The 22,522-nt window shown below is 37.0% G+C and overlaps 1 long non-coding RNA gene across 5 annotated transcripts in view; it reads left to right on the top strand.

Annotated features, from left to right (window-relative positions):
• The window catches only part of LOC140614292 (uncharacterized), a 232,860-nt gene that overhangs the window by 19,174 nt on the left and 191,164 nt on the right, over positions 1-22,522 (top strand). For 4 of the 5 annotated variants that reach the window (XR_012015192.1, XR_012015191.1, XR_012015189.1 and 1 more), the window contains exons 2-4: positions 11,801-11,874; positions 12,566-12,628; positions 17,607-17,678. This is a non-coding gene — a long non-coding RNA (uncharacterized lncRNA). Of the gene's footprint in view, positions 1-6,662; positions 7,055-11,800; positions 11,875-12,565; positions 12,629-17,606; positions 17,679-22,522 lie in introns of those variants that run through there. The other variant, XR_012015190.1, reaches the window with a different exon arrangement.

The following is a 22,522-nucleotide window of genomic DNA, read 5'->3' as shown; positions in this document are numbered from 1 at the left end:
GATAAATAATAATAGAATACAATGAAATCAGAGGGGGTGTTACATCAATAAAATGTAAGTAGAGAATCATGAAAGAATTATCTTTCATGGAAACAAAAGAGTTCTTAGAAATAAAAAAATGATAGAAATATTTTTAAAAATCCTTAATGAAGGATATCACAGTATGACTTCTAGACTAACCCAAATAATTTACTGACTGCATATTTCACTTTCCACAAACATTCCTGGAAGTTTATCCAGATAACATAGATAAAATATAAACTCAGCAAAAGAAAAAAGAATCCCGATTGTTCACTGTTGTGAACATAGAAGGAAGATGTGTCCCAGTTTCTGGCTAGACAAATACCACAGAATGCAAATACTTTCTCTACCGATGCAATGGATATGGTTTGGTGATGGATATGCTCCATTAGAACCCTACTTTTCCCCATCTTCAGAAACCAGCAAAGTGTGGATGCATTAATCAAATGCAGCAATCCAATTCTTTGCCTGTAGATTAGCTTTTCTTGTAATACTTCCCTTCTCTGCTCTTATTCATCGAAACAGGTCCAGATCTGCACTGGTTAATTGTCTTCGAGGATGTAACATCAGAAGCGAGAGATTGTTTTTTAATGACTTAGATCCTCCTAAGGATAGTCAGAGGGGTGGGGCCTAATTATTCTTAATATCTTTGTCTTTATAAGGAGACAAAAGTTGATTAATGATTAGGGTAATAATATAATTTCTATTCCAAACCACGATCCTTCTGGGAATGAAAATAGGAGCTATTGATAATTGTCCTAGAAAAATGGACAAAATGGGATTAAAGGGCCCCTACTTGTAATCAAAATAAAAACATATATTAGCTGGGTTTCAGTGATTTGTTGCACATTTAAAACTAGGGCAGCCCCGGGGGGATCAGTGGTTTAGCGCCGCCTTCCGCCCAGGGCATGATCCTGGAGTCCCGGGATCAAGTCCCATGTTGGGCTCCCTATATGGAGCCTGCTTCTCCCTCTACCTGTGTCTCTGCATCTCTCTCTCTCTCTCTCTCTCTCTGTCTCTCATTAATAAATAAATAAAAATCTTAAAAAAACCCTAAACGCACTTAATGGTTAACAGAGACATAATCACATGATTTTTATTTTAATTCCACCTTGAGGGGAAAAAATACAATAACTTATTGAAAAATGACTTATACAGTCTGACACCTGATTTCTTTATTTTTGATCATCTATTATATAAAACAGTGAACACTGCTGACCCTCACAGAAAGTAGATCTAGGAGTCTGGTAGCTATTGTAGTAATATTCTTAGAGCTCAGAGAAAAGTGAAGATATTCAAAGTTTGTAAGAAGAGATAAGCTAGGTGGGGAATAGACACAAGATATTAATTATACTTGTAATAAGACTTAACAGAAAGAACAAAGCAGAGTGTAAAAGCAAAAATAAGGAAAAGGATAGAAGTTCATTTCCCTAAGATTGAAAACAAAACAAAACAAAAAAAATTCCACCAAAAACATAAGAGATAAAATATTCACTAAGGACCAGACTAGATGACTGAATAGAGATATTAGATTCACAATCTAATGTTTTTGTTAAACTCCATCTTCAGATACAGTCTAATGATATACTGAATTTTTAGGAATAAAGAAAAAATCCAGTAGGGGTCCAGGCAGGGAGAAAAAGAAAACAATTGTATTTATTCAACAAGTATTTGTCAAGTCCCATGATGTGTTATTGTTCTGAATTTGTTGTCCTGTCTATAAGAAGATTAATACATTCCTACTTGTTCTATGTGACCTGACATGCCTGCCTATGGAGGGAGCATACCTCCCTTTTGATGTCAGCCTTGGCCATGTAACTTCCTTTGGGTAATGGAATATAAGTTGAGGTTATGTGCTGCACTTTAGTAGAAGATTTAAAAGCAAGATTTATATGTAGTTCTGCCATTGTCCTTTCCTTTCTGTGAGGAAAAAATATCCAGATAGGATCTGCTCTATCAACCTGGATTGTGGGATAAAAAAGATGTAAGGAGAGCTATAGCTATGAGTGGAGCCTCAGCCTGCCTGCAGCTGACACATAATGTGATTGAGAAATAGACTTTCATTGTTTGGAACTATTAGACTTATCTGTTACAGCAGCAGAACTAAACAAAAGCTGACTAATGAAAGTGCCTATGACATTCCAGTTACTCTGCTTTGTGCTTGAAAGGTAGCCAATGTAGATCCATGCCCTCATGGAACTTACAGTCTAGTAAGACATCCTCTGAAACTTTAGATACCCAAAGATAATGGGTCAATATTTATTGGGTTTTAAGACAAAGGCAAAACAAGTATATTATCAAATATGTAATAACTGAGACAACATAGCGTTCATATGATCTTATGGAAAAATTACTTGGAGACATTAATAAGACAACTGAAATATGAATTAAATGTGCTCTAAAGAATGAAGAAATTTGGTTTAAATAGGACTAGTGAAAAGCATTGAAAATATAGGGGCAACTCAGTTCACTCATTCATTCAATAAATATTTATTAAATGCAGGTAACATTTTCCTAAAAAATTCAAGAAAATCAGCTACAAAGTTATTAGAACTAATAAAGCGAGTTTCCTACAGTGGCCAGTTACAAAAATATACAAAAAAGACATCATCAACTTTTTTGGTATACTTCTGAATACAGTTAGGAACAAGATATCTGGCATCAAAGTAACAAAATTATATAATACCCAGGAATGCAGTTAACAAGAAATGTGATGCAAAGAAAACTTCACTGAGGTGTATAAAATGAATGAGAAGATTTAGTACTAAGGAGGTATTCATTTTCTCCAAATTAACTTATACATTTAATGTAAGGAAGAAATTGAAGTTCAGAGATCCCAAATAACTTGCCAGAGGCAGCAGTGCCAGCAGAAGGGAAATCAGAATGTGAAACTTAGTCTCTCAAACTGTGTTCCCCTTATGATTTTATATAGAAGCAAACTACTAAGAAGCAAAACATGTATAGTTTTGACTAAATATAACTTTGGACAGTCAAATTCTATGAGGATAGCTGGTGTATGCATCCTGGCTATGTAGGAGAATCATTAGCACAATTCAGGCTTTCCAAGTGGTTTCTTCTCCATCAGTGGCTTCTCCTACTGATAATCCTAAGTTTATCCATCCACACCATTTAGGTGTTGGTAGCACCGCGAAATAAATGCATAAATAAAAGGACCCTTAATCAAAGTTTCAAGCAGTACCCTGACTGGATCTCCAGACTTGAATGCCTTCCCTGATAGATCCCAGGGCAACCACTGCTTCCTTGAGGGATGTTGCTGATTTTTTGCCCTTGTTCTTGGCATTGCTTTTATTATACAGCTTCAGCAACCCCACCCTCCCTCTTCTATGGTTGGCTCTTGATCTTGTAGGATAATCTTGTCTTAATTCACATGCTTATTTAGCCTCACTCTTTGCATTGTCCCCAGTATTTATGTGACCTGGGTTACTTTTAGGCCCAAAAGATGAGAGATTTTGATGCCTGGCATTCTAAATATATTTTGTACATCTCAAACTGGAGAGTTTAGTTTTCACTGGCTTAATCTTGACTTGAATATAGCTTTCCCCTCACTAAATGTGGAGGCTGAGTTAAAAGAATATGTAAGTGATATCCTTCTCTCTCCCCTTCTACAATAATTTTTAATTAGACACATTTCCTCACTTCCCTTGTGTCTAGGTTTGTGTATGTAATTAAGATCTGGACAATGGGTTGTGTGCCATTTCTGAGATATGTCATTGAAGTGAGGGGTATATTCCCCTTTCTTTCTTCTTCTATGCTGCTGCTTAGAGTATGGATTTAATGATAAGCCATCTTTTATTATGTGAACAAAACATCCTAGGAATGTGGGAGCAATAAGATAGTAGGAGCCTGGGTCACCGATGGATTTGCAAAAACAGAAATTTCTTACCAGCTTGGGCTTTTATATAAAAGAAAAATAAACTGTTTAGTTTAAGCCTCTGTTATTTTTGTTGCTACATGTAGGCACATTTGTATGTAAACATAACCTCTCTTTCATGTGCATTATGCAGACCTAGCTCATTCACCCCTCAACACTAAGATTCTTTCCCTTCTGGAATACTGCCTTGAAGTATATGTTTGGTTTACTTGATATTCTTGGTTTGGAGAGCTAGCACATCAGTTTCCATCCATCCGTTCTTCACTGACATGCCTAGTCTGCATTTCCAAGATGAGCATGTGCAGAAGATGCTTCCTTATCTCTCTGGGACTTGTGCTACAGGAGTATCTTCCCTCTCCTACACTGTAAGTGCACCCTCTTTCTTCCTATTGCTGTAGCTTTGTGTCTACCACACTGCCCGACTTATGACAGACACTCAAGAAGTGTGTGCTGATATATGAACACCATAGAGGACAAATAAGCAAAACTTGTAATTATGACTCCCATCTCTTTTCTTCATATTTTACTGGTCCACAGAAACCTGCATGGGAGTATAGTCCTCTGGGGTCAGGGCAAGTGTCACTGCTACTTGTTGGGTGGCTTGAAAAACCCTCAATGTTGTAACTAATGATGGAGGAAGTGTCAGAATTCATCTTTGGACAAGAGAAGAAAAGCAGCAACGGCCACATTCTGACCAGTTAGCATTGGGCTCAATAAATGAGCTTTTTATTATGGCTTCATTAACATAGAATCTAGTCTTATGATTAGTAAATCACTCTCTGTATAATCTCATGCCATGCTGAATCCAATACAGTGTGTCCCACACTGAATAATAATAATTGAGTTAGTTCTAAATTTTGAGACCTTTTAGAACATATGGTTTATTCATGAAGCAACATAACCAAAGCTTACTTAATAATTAAAAGCAGGCATCTGTATTTCAAATAAAAATTTAGCTATTTTTAAGTATATCTAGATCAATGATTTCTCACTGGGTGAAACCCTAAATCTTTAGAAGCACTTAGAATACTATTCCCTATAATATCTACCAAATCTAGTTAAATGTAAAAGCCCAAGTCTCAGTCACTCTTGGACACAACCTGGGCACTAAAATTTGTGTTTACATAATTTCTGAGTTAAAAGATCCATGGCTTTAATCAGATTTTAGAAGTTCCTGAGTCACTGACTTAAGATAGTTTAGCAGCCCTAGATGTGAATCCACATGTGATGTTTACCAGAGCCATAGATGTGAACAAAGCCTCCCTGCTGCCCTACCAGAGCTCGTTGTCTGAGAAGAGGTCCCAGAAATTATAAAATTGAAATTTGGAGTCAGATGATTTGGGCTTAATGCCTTTTGAAGTTAGTCATTTGCATGGACAAGTCCTACCAAGAGAGAATTGAACCAAAAAAGCCAGGTCCAAGGAAGAAGGAGTTCAAACCCTCATCGTTTTTCACTGGGTGTATGTGGACACTTTCTAACTGCTTCTATGCCTTTAGTCTCTTCCCTTACTGTTCATACTCTGCAGTCTTTTCAGAGTGAACATTTCAAAAGGCAACACTGAAAATGTTCCTGGGGTTTATAATTTGATTTTCTCTGCCTTTGTCAGGTGCTTGTACCCTGTGGTCAAGGCTGGCTGTATTTTGCCTTTCAAACTCTTGAGCATAGTCTTGAGTGCCCTTCTGACCTTGCCTGCCTGAGAAATTCATTCATCCTTCAACTTCCTGCCCAGTTCCTATCTTCCTTGGGTGCATTTCAGAATGCCCACAGATAGATATAGGATGCATCAGTGTGGATCCCACAGTGCCTTGTACAAATCTTAATTAGAGCTGTAATCAGATTTCTGTTATGGTTCATTCTGTCTCCCTTGGATTCTATGACTGTTTTCTGTTCATCATTGTATCTTCAGCACATGAGTGAATGGAAAGATCACTGGATAGGGAACTACAGCTAAGTTATTTTGATTTTATTAAATCAGGATTTGTGGAACTTTTGTGGATTGACTATATGGAGCTCCAGAAGGGATGGGGCACATTAAAGCCTTTCTCCTTTTCCCCAGGTACAGTTGCTGTGCTTGAAACATCATAGATACCTAAAAAGAGCATGATTCTTTGTCAGAATTGATGGAAGACATAAAGTTGCAGGAAGGTTCTTTAACTACTAAAGACAAAAGTGGTTTTAAACACTTCTGTCCTTCTGAAACTTTTTCTTAGTTAAATCACTATTTTGATTATGTACAATACATACCAGTTTGTTACAGTATGTCTACAAGGCTTTATCGACATTCTTTTGACCATTCTTCATAATTTGAAGTGATGCTTCATTATGTCTTGAAAAATGGTCTATATTTCAGAGGTTTTTTTTCTTATTCAGTTTTCTTTCATTTTCTTATTCAGAAATGATAAGGGCCTATGCTCCCTTGAGAGAAATTTTAAGTCTAGGACTTTGAGTTTAACATGGCATAGGAAGGAGTCACAACGGTAATTCACATTTTTTCCTAAGTATTTTCTCCTACCCTCTTTCATTATCATAATGAATAATATGCATAGGCTGTGGAGCAGTATCCACCAATCTGCTGCAAAATGAGAAAACAATTGTCATTTATTCTGAAGGTGCTTATACTTAATTGAGGAACTGCTAGCAAATTTTAAGCAAGGGAATGAGAAAAATCAGAGTTACATTTTTGGAAAGGTTATCTGGCAGTGCTGTTCAGGTGGAATCCCATCAGGCCTAGAGTCTGTTATGCCTCCACAACCTGGCCCAGGTCTTGCTCTGGCCTATGGGCCACGACTACAACCTCTATCTTCTCTCTTCATTTAGTGAACAGTTAGACATTTCCCCACACATGTCATACTCTCTCTTCCTGGAGTACCTTTTTCTGTACTTGGCAATCATCTGTCAGGTTTATTTCACCTCTTGGGGGAGCACCACCCCCAGGCTTCCCCAGACTGGACAATGCCCACTATGAGGGTGATTGCTTTCCGCTCTTCTATCACACTGTGTCATAGACATCTCTTGCTGACTCTTCTTGTGGGACTGTAGCCCGGCTGATGCCAGGAGATTCATTCACATGGCCAGCTCTGTGCCCTCTCATGGTAGATTCCATAAGCGAACTAAAAAAAATGAATGTGTTGAGATTCCAGGTAAGACAGCCAGTGTGGATGCTAGAGAATCCAGACTTGACTTTAGTGACAATAGGAATGTATGCATTGGAGGCTACCCGATTTTTCAGAGGTAGAGTCATGATAGACACCCCTGACTGGATGTCATGCACAATGCAGAAAAGAACAAAAGTACCAGAAGTTCTGGCCTGCTTCAGAAGACTGCATTTGTTAGGAGTGGAAATATGGGGGGACGAAATAACTTTAGAGTGGCATTATAGAAGTGGAATTTAATAAAGTAAATAGTACTGCAACCATTTTAAGATAGGTTTGATTTCTTTTTATCTGAAGCTTCTTTCTTCTGTTGAACCTAAATTTTCAATGTGTAATTTAAACCCAGCTTGATACAAAATTTTCTTCTTTTCTTATTTTAGACTCCTGAATAAATATGTTTGCTTTAAAGGGAGAAATAAAAATTTAAAAGAGTAAACAGTTGAAAAATTAAAATATGAATAATTTACATGCTGACTGTCAGTTATTTTGTTGATTGCTAAATTATGTGTTTATCGAATGCTATGTTTAAATATATCCTTCAGTGTTGCTAAGGGAAACATACTTTCTTAACTGACTTGTGTGTAGAGACTTTATTTTTGTTTATATTGTTCCCACTTTATTTTTTATTTTTTGAAAGAATAATTGTTATTTTTAATAAACATAAAAGTTCATTTTTTAAAATAAAAATGCAGTAAAATGGAGCATGCACAAAGGAAAAAATAATGACCCGAAACCCCATTACCAAGAACAACTGTTTTTAACACTTGGCAAACATAATTTCAGATATCCTTTGATAGATAGATAGATAGATAGATAGATAGAAGGAGAGATAGATACAGAGATGGAGAAAGAGAGAGAGAAAGACAGAAATAAAAGATTAGGTTCATAGAACACATGCTATTTTTACTGACAATATTAAACATAATCCTTCTCTAATATAGTAGAGATAAATTCACAGTGAAATTAAAGGAGGCAGTTATCTTTTAATTCTCAAGTTGCTTAGACTAAGTTTTATATATAAATGAATACAGTGCCAACTATTGGTCCTTGTTTTACTCTCTTCTCCTTTCATTTTGTGTATAGCTGTCTTTGCTACCAGAAATTCATCCTATAATAATTTTTGTAAGAGAGGCTCACAGGCCCTGGATTTTCTAAGTTACTGTGTACTAAAGAATGTCTATTTATTGCTTTTATACTTTCTACTTGAAGGTATGCTTGTGGAGTATTTTTCTTTCAGAACATTTGAACTACTTGTCTACAGTTTTCTCACTTTGTATTGCTTTGGCTAAATCTGAAATCAACTCTTGTTTTTTTGTTGTTGTTTTCCTGTTGCAATGCTGGTTTGATATTTCCATTTTAACCATTGTATTTTGAGCTACAACTCACATATAGAAAATTCCAGAATACACAAAAGGAGTTCTAATACATCCCTTACCTGGATCAAGAAATAGAACATAGCCAGCGCTCTCCATTGTCTTCTCTGTATTTGCAAAATTCTTACATGGAAAGTGGCTTCTCATGGAAGGCTTACCTCCATGTATTTTTTTCACTTTTCTCAGATCTTGTGATAGTAATTCTTTTTCTTTTTTTCTTTTTTTTAGATTTTATTTATTTTATTCATGAGAGACACACAGAGAGAGGCAGATACATAGGCAGAGGGAGAAGCAGGCTCCCTGTGGAGAGCCTATTTCGCTTTATTGTACTCAACAGTACATAAATGAATTCTATCCATGTTGCCATTATGTGGTTGTTTATGTAGTATGGATACAGCATGATACTCCTCTGTATATTACAATTTATTAACTTCTGTTTGATGGATTGAGAAGTGTTTCTAGTTGGGGCTATTGTGAATGATGGTGCTGTCATAAACATTCTAGTACATGTCTTTTAGTGAACATTTTATATATTTATTTGGTATACTTTCCTATGAGTGGGATTGCTGGGTCATAGAATAGACACGTGTGCAACTTTACAGCTATTGTGAAGCAGTTTTCAGAAGTGGTTACACCTACAAGCAGCATATGCTATGAAGGTTTCAGTTTTCCCACAATGTTATCTTTATTTGGTGATAGTTCTGTTTTTCATTTTAGCCATTTTGGTGAATGGGTTTTTAACTAATTTTATTAATTTATTTCCAGTTTCTAAGGGTTTTAAGTCTGGATTTCTAAGGGCTTTAAGTCTGTATCCCTTAGTATAAGACCTCTTTTTTTTCTGGACCTTGGTATCCCATCCTGAATGTTGAAATAGTAGCAAACACATTTCAAGTGGCATATTTCCACTTTTCACTATACATCTAAAATTCTCTTTATATGTTTCTCTAATAGCATGAGTGCATGTGTGTGTCATTAAGGATCATGATGCAACTTCCCTTCCAAGGAAACTCAACCTTTAGTCTCTGACTTCTTTCTCAAGACAACATGGGGAAGATGGCAAGCAGCACTGCAGGTGGCACAGAACACAGAGCATTTTGTTGGATCATTCTAGAAACACTGATTACTCAGTATCATTAAACAAACTTTAAGTGTGCTATTTTCTTTGATTCAAATTTGACCTAAAAAAATTGCTGGCAAGAGCAGAGTGTCAATGTTAGAGTTTGAATTCACACTATTGCAAATGCCTCCCATTTTCTTTCTGTGCCTTTTATAACACTGAGCATTTTGATTTCCTGAATACTGAGGTGCATAGGGCTATGTGTAGTATCATTTTATACCTTCTGGTTAACCCTCACAGAGGAGCTGTGTATATAAAATACAACTAAGCTATAGAGAGAGCCCATTTGAGGCTCCAAAGAACTGTGTAATGATTATCCTACAGATCCTTCTCAAACGGAAAGAATGCCTCCCAAAGGCAAGCAATCAATCTTCTCCTTGGCACATCCGGAAGCCCTGGGGTTGCACAATGTCAGAAGATTGTTGTTTGATTGTTTCTTGGCTGAAAATGACTCTGGCTATTTATATTTTCCTGCATTCACGTTACTTTCAATGCTCACTCATTGCTATACTGCTACTGACATAGTAACAATAAAGAAGAGTCTACTAAGTTTTTGCTTTTTTCCCCCTAAGTAGCAAAATTTATACAGTGATCTCTTTCATGCCTGAAACAAGGAATATTAGTGACTATAGTGACTCAAGATTTCATTCATGGAGGTTCCCTTCCAGAGGTAATTTTGAGTGATGGACTCTAACAATGGGGAGGGCCCAGATCATAAATGCTCACTATCTTGGTCTCTGTATGAAGGAAATGTTCCATCCTTCAAGACCAGAGGGGTAGTAAAACTTTTTATTAGCTGTTTTAGTTACCTGAATGCTAGTTCACTTTTATTTGACCTACCTATGTTGCTCCATCTTCGTCCCTTAGCCAACATGAAGAAATGGGCTACATGGAGAAATTGATGGGTTCATTGTAGGTGTGCACATTGGTAGTGTCCTATTGCAGGGACATTGATGTTGAAGTATTTGAATCCTCTGACTGATTTAGGAATGTTCTCCTGAAGTTTCTATGCTAAATACCCATATGAAAAATTTTTACAAGTCTTAGGCACCTGAACCAGCAGTCTCTCTTGACATTCCTCAGAGGTGGGGATGGAGGTACTATTGACCCCTTTGGCCTGGTCCTCTAATGAACCAGAGGTGGCAGAATGGATGAGAGAAATGGCTATGTGTATTTCCTATGGGGGCCCAGCTTTCTCATGCGATCTCTATGTGTCATATTGACCCCCCTCATGTATTTTTAAAGATGCACTTATTTATTTGAGAGGAGAGAGAGAGGGACAGAGAGCACCTGCAAGCAGAGGGAGGGGCAAAGGTAGAGGGAGACAAACAGACTCCCTGCTGAGAAAGGACCCTGACATGGGGCTCCATTTCAGAATCCTGAGATCATGACTTGAGTCGGATGCTTAACCAACTGAGCCACTCAGGTGCCCCTCAAACTGACCTCTATGTTTCAAAGCTGAGACAAAGCTACATGTCAGGATTGTCCAGGAGCTGGGGTACAAGGAAGCAAGGAAGGCTTTGTCTAGCTCTGAGTGGGCTCTGTGTGACTTCAGAAGAGGGATGAGAATACAAACACATGCAGCTAATTAGGCTTTGTGTGAAACATTTGGCTGTGTCATTGTCTGCACTTTTAATATATGGAGTTGCTACTCATGACCTCGCTGGAGAAAGCACAAAAGAGAGTGTCTCTTTGGCTACTTTCCTGGAAAAGCACAAGCCCTTCTTTCTCCGGGGCCTGTTAACCAGGCAGCATTAGGGAACACACATGTGACTTCTCATTCCTTTCTATTTTGTGAATGTGGGTGTAGGGGAGCCATAAAAATCTGCTGAGGGAGAAAGTAATGCATCTAAACCTCTTTAATGGGTTGGTTTTATTGTGCTTTGATGAGACCTGCATTGAACACCTGTGCCTCATTCAGTCTTTGTTTATCATATTTCTTAGTTTTCATATTGACTGCATTGTGTATATAATAAACAATTAAGAAAAAAGAGACTGGTATGTAAAATAGTTCTTGATAGAGTATATTGGGGACCTTTTGGAGCTGGACCATAGTAGGATGATAACGCCCTTTGGCTGCCAAGAACATGAAGCAGGTGAGATGGACCAGTGCCAATGTGGGTCCACCCTTAGATTGCCAGGTCACCTGTCAAGAAGTTCACAGTGTACTCCAGGGGAGGAATTGCCCTCAGGAGGCCACAGGTGTGTGAGGATGGCTCTTTATTCATGATGCTCTCTCCCTAGATGCCCATTTCCATCTGAAATGTATTGAAGCATTTTTTCTTCCTGATACCCATGACTACAGGCTGATTGAGCAGGTGAGCCCAACTTACAGACCATAAAAAGCAGAAGAGAGGATGCCTAAGAAATGCAAATGATTTCTAATGAGGGCAGTGGATTAAAGTCACTTTCAAAAACCTGTGTGAATATCCCAAGGCTGTATTAAAATGTCATCCTTTAAAAGAGACATATTTTTAAACTTTGCTGGAGAAAAAAAAATCATAGTTCTTTTGGATCTATTTTTGAATAAATGAGTAAAGAGCAAGTGTGTTCTAGCTTCTAATCTCTCTACGGTTATGGGTAACTGGCCTCCTTCTCTCAGGAAGGGGAGAAAATTCCTCCATGGAATAGTGAATTCCCAAACAACATTTTTCAGTAACACATTCCAGAGAACCAGATTTTGCCTCTTCTCTTTGGTAGGCCATGATCTTTGCCACTTTTGCTAAAAACAGAAGATTGATCCAGCCCAGTCATAAGGTGCAGGCAGTGGGCCAAGACCCTCTTGGGTCTCCACCTCTGATGAATTAGGTAGCTCACTTGGAACAGGTGAGAGGAATACTTGGAGGGGAGGGTACTACGGGGCTCAGGCAGTCCAGAGAGGTAGCCAGCATGAGCCTCTAAATGTAGGCAAATTATTCTGAGATTCTGAAAGGAGTTGATAGAAATATCACAGCACTGCTATAAATTTGATTATTCAAAGACTCAGGCAAATTGTAATTGTTTCCTCAGATACTACCATAGAGACTGATATAGACAAGGATATAAAGCAACATTCTGCCGTTCCTGGAAGAGGTACCCTGTCATTAAGTCCCAATTTCATCCTTTTATTTAAATTAGCTTTCACCTGTCCTCCTGAATCTTTTGAGCTTGTCTCCCCATGCTGCCCAGATGTCTCTGCCATCAGAGGAAATATGACAGTGCACCATGTTTTATGGTTTCTGGCTACAGCTGCTATGTGGGGCTGCAATTTTGAGATCCAGTTCAGTTTTTTTTACTGGACTTTGTTAGTCTGTTGTGGTCATCTTTTGGTCTCTTCAGCTTCAGATGAACACATGTTACATGAATGCACACATATACACACATATACACAACTGCACACATACATGTATGTGCTTTCCCATTCTCATTTTAATTGGCATTTCCCACATTTAAAGATTGTCTTGCAAGATAAGAAAGGAAAGAGATAGTTAGGAACATTAGACCTACTTGTTATGTAAATGAGAAAAACACTAGAGTAACATGAAATCCAGCTAACATGCATTTATCAGTAGGCACCCCTAAACAAAATTAAAGAATAAAGCTTGCATACCTGTCAGAATAGCTAACATAAAAAAGATAAGAAACAACAAGTATTGGTGAGGTTGTGGAGAAAAAGGAACCCCTGTGCAGTGTGGGTGGGAATGTAAATTGGTGCAGCCACTGTGGAAGAACTTTCATACTTGAAAGTTCCTCAAAAAATTAAGAGAAATACCCTATGATTCAGTACTTCCACTACTGAGTATTTACTCAAAGAAAATGGAAACACTAATTAGAAAAGATACATACACCTCTATGTTTATTTACAATAGCCAAGACATGGAAGCAAGTGAAGTGTCTGCCAATGAATGAATGAAGATGTGATATCTATTTATCTATCTATCATCTATCTATCTATCTATCTATCTATCTATCTATCTATCATCTATCTATCTATCATCTATCAATAGAGAGGGAGAGAGAGAGAGAACGGAATATTGCTCAGATATAAAAAATAATGAAAAAAATAATGAAATCTTGCCATTTTCTACAACATAGGTGGAGCTAGAGGATATTATGCTAAGTGAAGTAAGTCAGAGAAAGACATAATACCATACAATTTCACTTATAAGGGGAACCTGTAAAGCAAACAAACAGAAACAGACTCATAAATACAGAAAACAAACTGGTGGTTGCCTGAGTGGAGGGTGGGGAGATGAGCAAAATAGGTGAAGAGGATTAAGAGTTACAAACTTCCAGTTATAAAATAAATAAACCACAGAGAGGGAAAGTTCAGCATAGGAAATGTCATCAAGAACACTGTAATAAAGTTGTATGGTGACAGATTGTAACTATACTTTTCATGGTGAGCATTGTGTGATGTATAGAATTGTCAAACCACTAGTCCTATATCTGAAACTAATATTAAATTGCATGTCAACTATAATTCAATTAAAAACAAAACAAAACAAAAACTTGAAAATGAGGGGATGAAGGTGTACTTACATGTGATTTTAAACAGAAGAAATCAGGGTTGATGCCAAGAGAAGTAAAATTACATGAAAATATTAAAGGTGCAAAAGGGAACAGTTTAAATGCTAATGGTAAAATACAAAGAAAAATGTAATCAAAATTTTAGGTATCAAATTACAAAAATGTACAAATTAAAAAACAGGGAAGTCAAAAACTCAAATAGCAGGAAGCAATATTTTAAATATTAAGTAGGTAACAGAAGGTAGAGAAATCAATAATATCCTTGGACTTTATTTATGGTTGTATGTGGAATTGTGTCCTATCCAAGGAAGAGTGAATGAAAATATGAATAGAAATTAATATGTATGAAAATAATATAAATTGGGCAGCCTGGGTGGCTCAGCTGTTTAGCGCCACCTTCAGCCCAGGGCCTGCTCCTGGAGACCTGGGATCGAGTCCCATGTCGGGCTCCCTGCATGGAGCCTGCTTCTCCCTCTGCCTGTGTCTCTGCCTCTCTCTTTCTGTGTGTCTCTCATGAATAAATAAATAAAATCTTAAAAAAAAATATAAATGATAAACACTGGAGATCTCTTTCTTTCTTCTTTCTTTCTTTCTTTTCTTTCTTTCTTCTTTCTTTCTTTCTTTCTTTCTTCTTTCTTTCTTCTTTCTTCCGTTTGAATTAAAGCCAATAAAAGGGACAAAACTTTCAGAAAGGTGACTAGAGAAATAAAAAGAAATAGCTATATACTTTATTAAGAATGATCAAGGGAGTGTAATTAGTTATTTATATATGCTTATATACAAATATCAGAAAAAGTAGAATTCAATATCCATACATGCCAATACAGATACATACGTGGATGAAAAAATAATTTTATAAAATAAATAAAATAATTTTATAAAAAACAACTGAGTGTAGGAGAAATATGGAAAACTGAATAGAACCTGAAAGAAATTATGAAAAACATCTAAAAATAACCTCTGGAAAGATGTCAGACCCATATGGTTTGAGGAATGAGTTCTTTCAAACCATTTTAGAACACGCAATTTTTGTGCCATCTGAAATATTTAAGCACAAAAAGGCAAGTTTCCCATTCTTTTACTTATAACTAGCATAACCGTAGAGAACTGCAGACCAATCTTTCTTAGAAATGTAAAATTCTAAATGCATGATGGCTGCAAGAAATCAAGTATAATAAAGAAATTATGTACTCTGAATAAGTAGGTTTAGTCCAAGAATTTGATGATGGCTCATTGATAAAAATATGTATTATGATAACCCATTATGTCAGTAACAGAAAAAGGAATGACTATTCCTGATGTAAAGTTATAGTAAAATAGGACTTGAAGAATAGCTCTTGTATGTAATGAAAACATATGTGACTGAAACATGTGCATTATGCTTAAAAGGCAAACATTAGAACCATTCTAGCTAAGACAAGCTAAGATTGTCTGCTCTCCCCATTATACCACAGCTGATCCTACATATATAATAAAGTGCTTTAAATCAACAGGATAAAGCATAGATATTTGTTAATATTATTGGGAAACTGAAAAATAAAAACACTTAGGAAAATGAAATTAAGGAGGATGCAAAGTCTTTTGTAAGCATAACTCTTAAGCAGACAAAGGATGTCAAGGTAAAATAAATGAAAGTATTAGCATACATGGGAAAAATAATCACATATTTATGTTAGTTTGGAGTAAACAAGAACTTTACAACCATGATGGAAATAAGAATGGAAATTTTGTTTCTTAAATATTTTATTTACTTATTCATGAGAGACACACCGAGAGAGGCAGAGACATAGGCAGAAGGAGAAACAGGCCCTGCAGGGAACCTGATCTGGGACTCCATCCCAGGATCCCAGGATCACGACCTGAACTATAGGCAGATGCTCAACCACTGAGCCACCCAGGTTCCCTATAAAGGAAAATTTTGAAGGAAATGAAGTCACCTTAAATTAAAAGAAAAATGAAGACTGAATAAATATTTGTGAACAAATAGGACAGGTGCAAGGTTAATATCTTTTAAGATATTTTAAATTTAAATTAATTTGAAGAGCTCTTACAAATCAATAAATAGATAAAAAATATCCTTAAAGAAACCAGGCAGCCACAGAAAATGAAACACAAGTTGTCAGGAAACAAAACGACATCATATCACTAATCTTAGTGAAACGTTTGGTTTTGGAAAAGGTGACTGAGTGAATGGAAGATAATCAATTAAGGCAGTAGACAGAGTGCTAAATCAGATGCAGACTCTGGAATAGGACTATTTGAGTTAAAACACTTTCTAACTGCTAATTTCAGTCTACCTTTCAGTATCCAATACCAACATTTATAAATCGTCAAGGGTGGCCTTTCCACTCAATCACTGGTTGAAGTAAATGTGGAAGCCACACCCACCTGCAACTTTTAGGAGTCCATCTAAGCATTATATCTGGCTGTTCCTCTATTTATCTGTATCTGTCACTCACCATTTATATCTTTCTTTCTAATTATATTTTTATGTTTCTATGTTCAGGAAGTAGAGGTAGGTGGAGAGAAAGAGACAGAATTATGTTCTAAGATAGTGCAGTAGTTAAAACTTGTGCAATTTTAAGTCTACATTTTTACAAAGATAGTTAACCCAAAATATAAAACATCTATAATCAGATTGATAAAACTTAATTTAAAAAATGACAAATGGCGTGGTGGAGGCACTTTGTTAGCCAGTGTATTATTCATCCAGGCAATCAATACTCACTCTCACACTAGGTAAACCCCAAAATCTCAGTGGCTTAGCAAGATTAAACTTTATTTTTCGCTCATGTCATGGCTAGATGTAGCCATGCCATCTGGAACATATGGCCTCTTACGTTGCCATAGCAAGGGAAGAAAGTTATGTTGGAGGGTTGCTTTGGACATTTTAATGGCTTATATTATTTTTTGTCTCCATTCCTTTGGTTAGAACTTAGTCATATAGCCTAACTTCACTGCAAAGGAGATTGAAAAATAGAGAAGCCCATGAAGATCTGATGAGCATGATTTGTCCCTGCCTTTGATAGAGTATGGATAGGACCAAGGTCTTCAAGATGATAAGGTGCACTATGAACTTTTTAGAACCGTTACAGAGTTTCAGAGTTTGTTCCATTGCAGTAATATCTTTGCAGTAATACCTTTATCTGGGAGTTGGTTGGAGAGTATCAAACTTATTCCACCCTTCTCATAAAAAGTTGTCAATCTGGAATAATAATAATACCCAAAGTAGAGCTGCATTCTAGAACAGAGAATTAAAAAAAAAAAAAAGATGTCTGCTTTCCTTCTTTTTTTAAAAAAAAATTACTTAAATTCTAGTTAGTTAACATATAGTGTAATATTGCCTTCAAAAAGCCAGATTTCCAATTTCTTACCTAAAGGTTAGTTGAACTAAGGAATATATGGAAAGGGGTATGCAAGAGTTCTTGAAAATTTTATAATTCTTAGATCAAGCAAGACAAATATACATGCTCTGTAGATTTTCTATATTATTCCATCCTCTACCTATTCATTACTTCTCTCTCTTTTCCTACCCCTCCAGACTGCTTTGAGAGGACTGCCCTCTGGTTTCATGGCTGAGGGATCCTAATGAAACCCATCACTGCATTTGCAGGTGAGTTACTAGCACGCTATTGCTTAGTGGTTCGTATATGACCCTCCAAGTGAGAAATTTCTTTCAATACTGAGTTTTAAGGAAAGCTTGAGTTATTTTGAAGGATACTCTGTTGTATTCATTTATTTATTTGTTTGTGTTAGTGCTTTCTCCTTTGCTTTGACAAGCAGGAAGCTCAGTTAAATTGTTGGTTTGACCAGTACAATTAGGACTTTAAGGGTTGCAAATATGTACTGCACCACCCTCTCTCCTATGCTGATCTTTCATTTAGATTTATGTTTCTGAGTTCTCAATATTTGTTTCTATTTCTATTTAAGTATTGTAATATGTGTTTTAAATCACTTTAAATCCTATGTGCTAAATTTGTCCTGGGGAATTGGTCAGCACAGGAACTTCCAAGAATGATTATTGGAAGAAATTTTTGATATATGAAGTTGGGACACATTTGCTTCCAAGGCCAAACTTTACAGAAAAGCATCAATTTCTTGGGTGTTCTTGCATGCATATTTTGTTAAAGAGCAGGCTTGGAAGATAGGATGTTTATGGGAAGTAAAGAGAAATATGACAGCCAATTTAATAAGGAACAAAAATAAATTATAGAGAGTCCTTTTAGGATTCACAAAAGGTTTTTGCATTCTTCTGTTCTAGAGGACATACCTCCTATCTCATTTATGCATTGCTTCACTAATGGGTGGGGAGATGAAGTACCTAGACTAGACTGTTAATATCTATAAAGGTAATATTCCTGAGTGAATCAAATAGGATTTGCCCATTTCTCAGAATATTGAATGTGATAGAACAGTATTAGATTATAGACTATGATCTGGTTTCCAAGGCAACAGCATTCATTAGTTTATTCTTTCCTAAGTCACCCAGTTTAACTGCCCTATCCCTTTTATCACACCTCCCCCTCATTAAACACTTACCAGATCCTTTTCTGTTGCTACGTAGGCAGTATAATAGCTTTCACAGCTGCCTGCTGAATGAAATGGGAAAACACACACAAAGTTTGGGAGTGTATGTGGGGAGAGAAATTTCAGCAGTATTTCAGGATCAAGGGATGCAAGTGGCAGGTATGTGTTATACACACACACACACACACACACACACACACGGGGCATCCCCTGGCACATTTTTGCACAGCAATATGCTCTATTTTGGCACCCAGAGCAGCCATGTGTGTCGATTTGATGGAGTCTGGGTTCTCCTGACAGTGTGACAGGCTATTAATCACATGTGACTAAAATAGCACACAGAAGAGGGCACTCCCCTTTCTTTCCTTCCCTGGGTGGGAATGGGTAATTTGCTGAAACTCCTTGTCTTTGTGCCATCCTTTATCCTTACTGGAGGACTTCTCATTTACAACTGTGTGTTGTCTTGGGCGAGTGAGGTCATGTGGACCAAGTCAGTGGAATAGAGACAGCTTAAAAAAATAGATACTTGTTTCACATTGACTTGTTTCCTCCTAAGACCCATTGAGAAAATCATGTGGCCTCATAATTAACATCATAATGGTTTTGTCTTACTTAGGAGAATAAAACAGGTAATATTTAAGTTTTAAAACATTTTTAATGGCTGGGTCATGCTGATAGTTAATACTTATCTTTGTATGGTTTACAGTTATATAATATTGACATACTTATCATGTTTTTACATGTTCTATTTTGAAGTGAGGTGATTGTGTATTCTTCTGTGGGAAATTTCTAATATGAGACAGTGAGACTTTAGTGTCAGAGTCTGCTGTCACATGACTTGCCTTGGACAGAAATGTATCCAGTTTTCTTGGGTATTCATCTGTGTCCAGATGGCCAACAAAGAAGAGTTGAACTTATTGTTCCCTCTAGCCCAAGGACTTATGTTGGCTTCACCAGTCACTGTGCCTGAGGTTGGAGTACAGATATCTAGAAATGAGTCTGTAATAGGGAGGTTATGGAAGCAGGGGGCAAGATCAAAGCCAGAAGAGCAGAGTTCAACCATATTCTTAAGCAGGAGTCAGCAAACAATTTTTTTTTTTTTTTTTTTATAAAAGGCCAGATAGCCTTTGCAGGAAATACAGCTTGAGTTGCAACTATGCCGCTCTGTTGTTGCACAGTGGCAATCACAGATCATAGAGAAATGCATGGACATGGCTCTTCTCCAATAATTTAGTTATAAAAATAGGCAGTTGTTCCTATTTGGCCCATGGGCCATAGTTTACTGATCCCTATTTTTAAGAATGGTACCAATTAGATAGTAGTCACTATAATATGGGTTCAAACAAGAAGGATGTGTTGATCAACAAATGTTGCAAGAAGAAAAATGAGAAGAAATGGTAAAAATTGACAGGGCAGCTGGGTGGCTCAGCTGATTGAGCATCTGATTCTTGGTTTCAGCTCAGGTCATGATCTCAGTGTCCTGGGATCTAGCCCTGCATTGGAATCTGTGCTGGGCGTAAAGTTGGCTTGAGGATTTTCTCTCTCCTTTTCCTTCTGCCCCCATCCCCACCCCACCCCACCCTTTGTCCAAAATAAATAAATAAATCTTCAAGTAAATGGTAAAAATTGACAATTGACTAATATGTACTGTATGCTAGTCACTCTACTAAGTGTTTTATATGCATAACAATGTTGCGTCTTCATAATAATATCCCTTGAGGTAAGTACTAAATTACTGGCTGGAATACATGGAAGCTATATTATGTTCCACTATAACACAGATAATGAGTGGTAGGACTAGGATTCAAACCTGGGTTCTGAAGTTCAAATCAGGTTTCAAAATTCACATCAAAATAAAAAATCCATGCTCTAAGCCATCTTAGTTTGTTACTTTGTATTGTGGAGCTGACAAATGGTGGTCAGGAGGAATTCAGAGGATGGAGTTCATATGGCTGCAGTAAACTTTATGTTGTCTCAGAGCATGTATGAGGCTGCATTTGAAAGACCAGAGAGTGTTGGACAGGCCACACTGACTACCCTGAGTACAAAACAGTAGTTGGATGGGACTGCAGAAAGTCTGTGATGTCAACTTTCTTTGCATGTGAAGTAAGTCATATACATAAAAGAACATATATGACACATATTATGTAGTATAAGGTGTAACAATCAAATACCCTCGACCCCACTACCCCTCTTAGAAACAGATCATTTTCCAGATCATAGAAACTCCATTGAGCCTCCCATTGCATTCCATTCAAGTCTCCCTCTAAAAAAACCCATTATTTTCCATTTGAATTAATATTTATCTTACTTCTCTTTATAATTTTATGACATAATGCATGCATGCTGTATAGTATGTTATTTAGTTTTTGCCTTTTATAGGAATGCAATAATACTGCTTTGGTAACTTAATGTTTTCTGTCAGCATCAAAACTTTGAAGTTCATACATCTTGCTCAATCTAAGTGTGATTCATTTGTTTCTATTGCTCTATAATATTCCATTGAATGAATATAACCCAATTTATGTATTCATCCTGTTAATGGCCATTAGGTTTGCTTGAAGTGTTAGTTGGCTAAGGGCAGCATTCTACTGTAAACATTTCTATATGTGTTGCAGATTATGAGCACAGATTAATTTCTTTAAAAAATATTTTTATACTGAGTAGAATTGCTTGCTCATAAATTGTGAACACTCTTAACTTTCAGAGGTATTGGCAAGTTACTTTTCAAAATGGTTTTACCAATTACACATCCACCAACAGTATCTGAGAGGTGGCGAGGCTCTCCATCCTTGCCAACCCTTCCTGTTGCTGGACTGGTGGATGTAAAAGAGTATCTCAAAGTAGTTTTGACTTGTATTCCCCTGATAACACTTGAAAACTTTCAAGTTTTAATATTACAGCCTTAGATTCTTCCTAATTACTATGTGTGAACACCAAATAGAGTCCTAACATAGAACCTCACTATTAGGCCTTACCTGTCTCATGGTGGCATCGTTGGTGGGTATGCAGCAATACATGCATAGAAAGTCCTCTCAAGATTCAGGTGGACAAAATTATGTCTCCATATCCATCAAAATTCCATTTATCCTCTTGGATTTTGGAGGAAGAGAGACTCGGGCTTATTCATATGCTGTTCTTACTGCAATCTGGCAGTGGGAACGTAGGCAAAATTATTCCACTTCTTGGAACTGCAGTTGCTTCAGTAATAACAAGAGCACAATAGTACCTCTCTTTGTAGGATGTTGCCTGTTGGTTACTTAGTTTTCTCTTGTTTTGTGGAGGCTTAAAGGCTGAAAACTACATTATCCAGATCCCTCTGATTTAGATCATGCCAGACATGCAAGGCATTCATGCAGACTTGAGGGCGGAGAGGAAGAGAATCATTTTTGCCCTCTGACCTGATGGTAGCCATGCAAACATAAAGTGGGTATGATGGTTTGCAGTGGCTTTCCAGGTGAGCTCTGGTATGCGGGTGAGGTCCCTGGCAGGGGCTTCCTATGATCCAAGTATTTTCTGATTTCTTCAAAGCTAGAAGTGGTTCTCACAGGTTTTTGCTCACCTGTCTCAGGTTTAGTAATCTCTGTATTAATACCCCCCTCTCTGCTGAAGTACCTATAGTGGTTTCTATGTTCCTGAGCAAACTTTGACAGACTCTACACTGCCTAACTACTTCAGAGTGTGTGAGGATTAAATGAAATACTTCATCTGGAGTATCTAGAACGAATCTGGAACATATAGTGGGTTCTCTCTAAGCATACACTTTTCCTACTTCCTTTAAGGAAGAGGATCATTTCTCATGTTGGAATATGGAAATGGATGGAGAAGAGTAAGCAACCTCACATCACACAGTAGGTTAGGAGACTGGATGAATCTTCCTATAAAACTATATCCATGACACCTGGGCCAGGGCTCTAATGCAGCTGCTAT

The sequence above is a fragment of the Canis lupus genome, chromosome 22 (genome assembly GCF_048164855.1).
Source record: "Canis lupus baileyi chromosome 22, mCanLup2.hap1, whole genome shotgun sequence".
NCBI classification, from domain to species: domain Eukaryota; kingdom Metazoa; phylum Chordata; class Mammalia; order Carnivora; family Canidae; genus Canis; species Canis lupus.
Note: the sequence above shows the minus strand (reverse complement) of the source record. Positions and strands in the feature narration are given on the sequence as shown.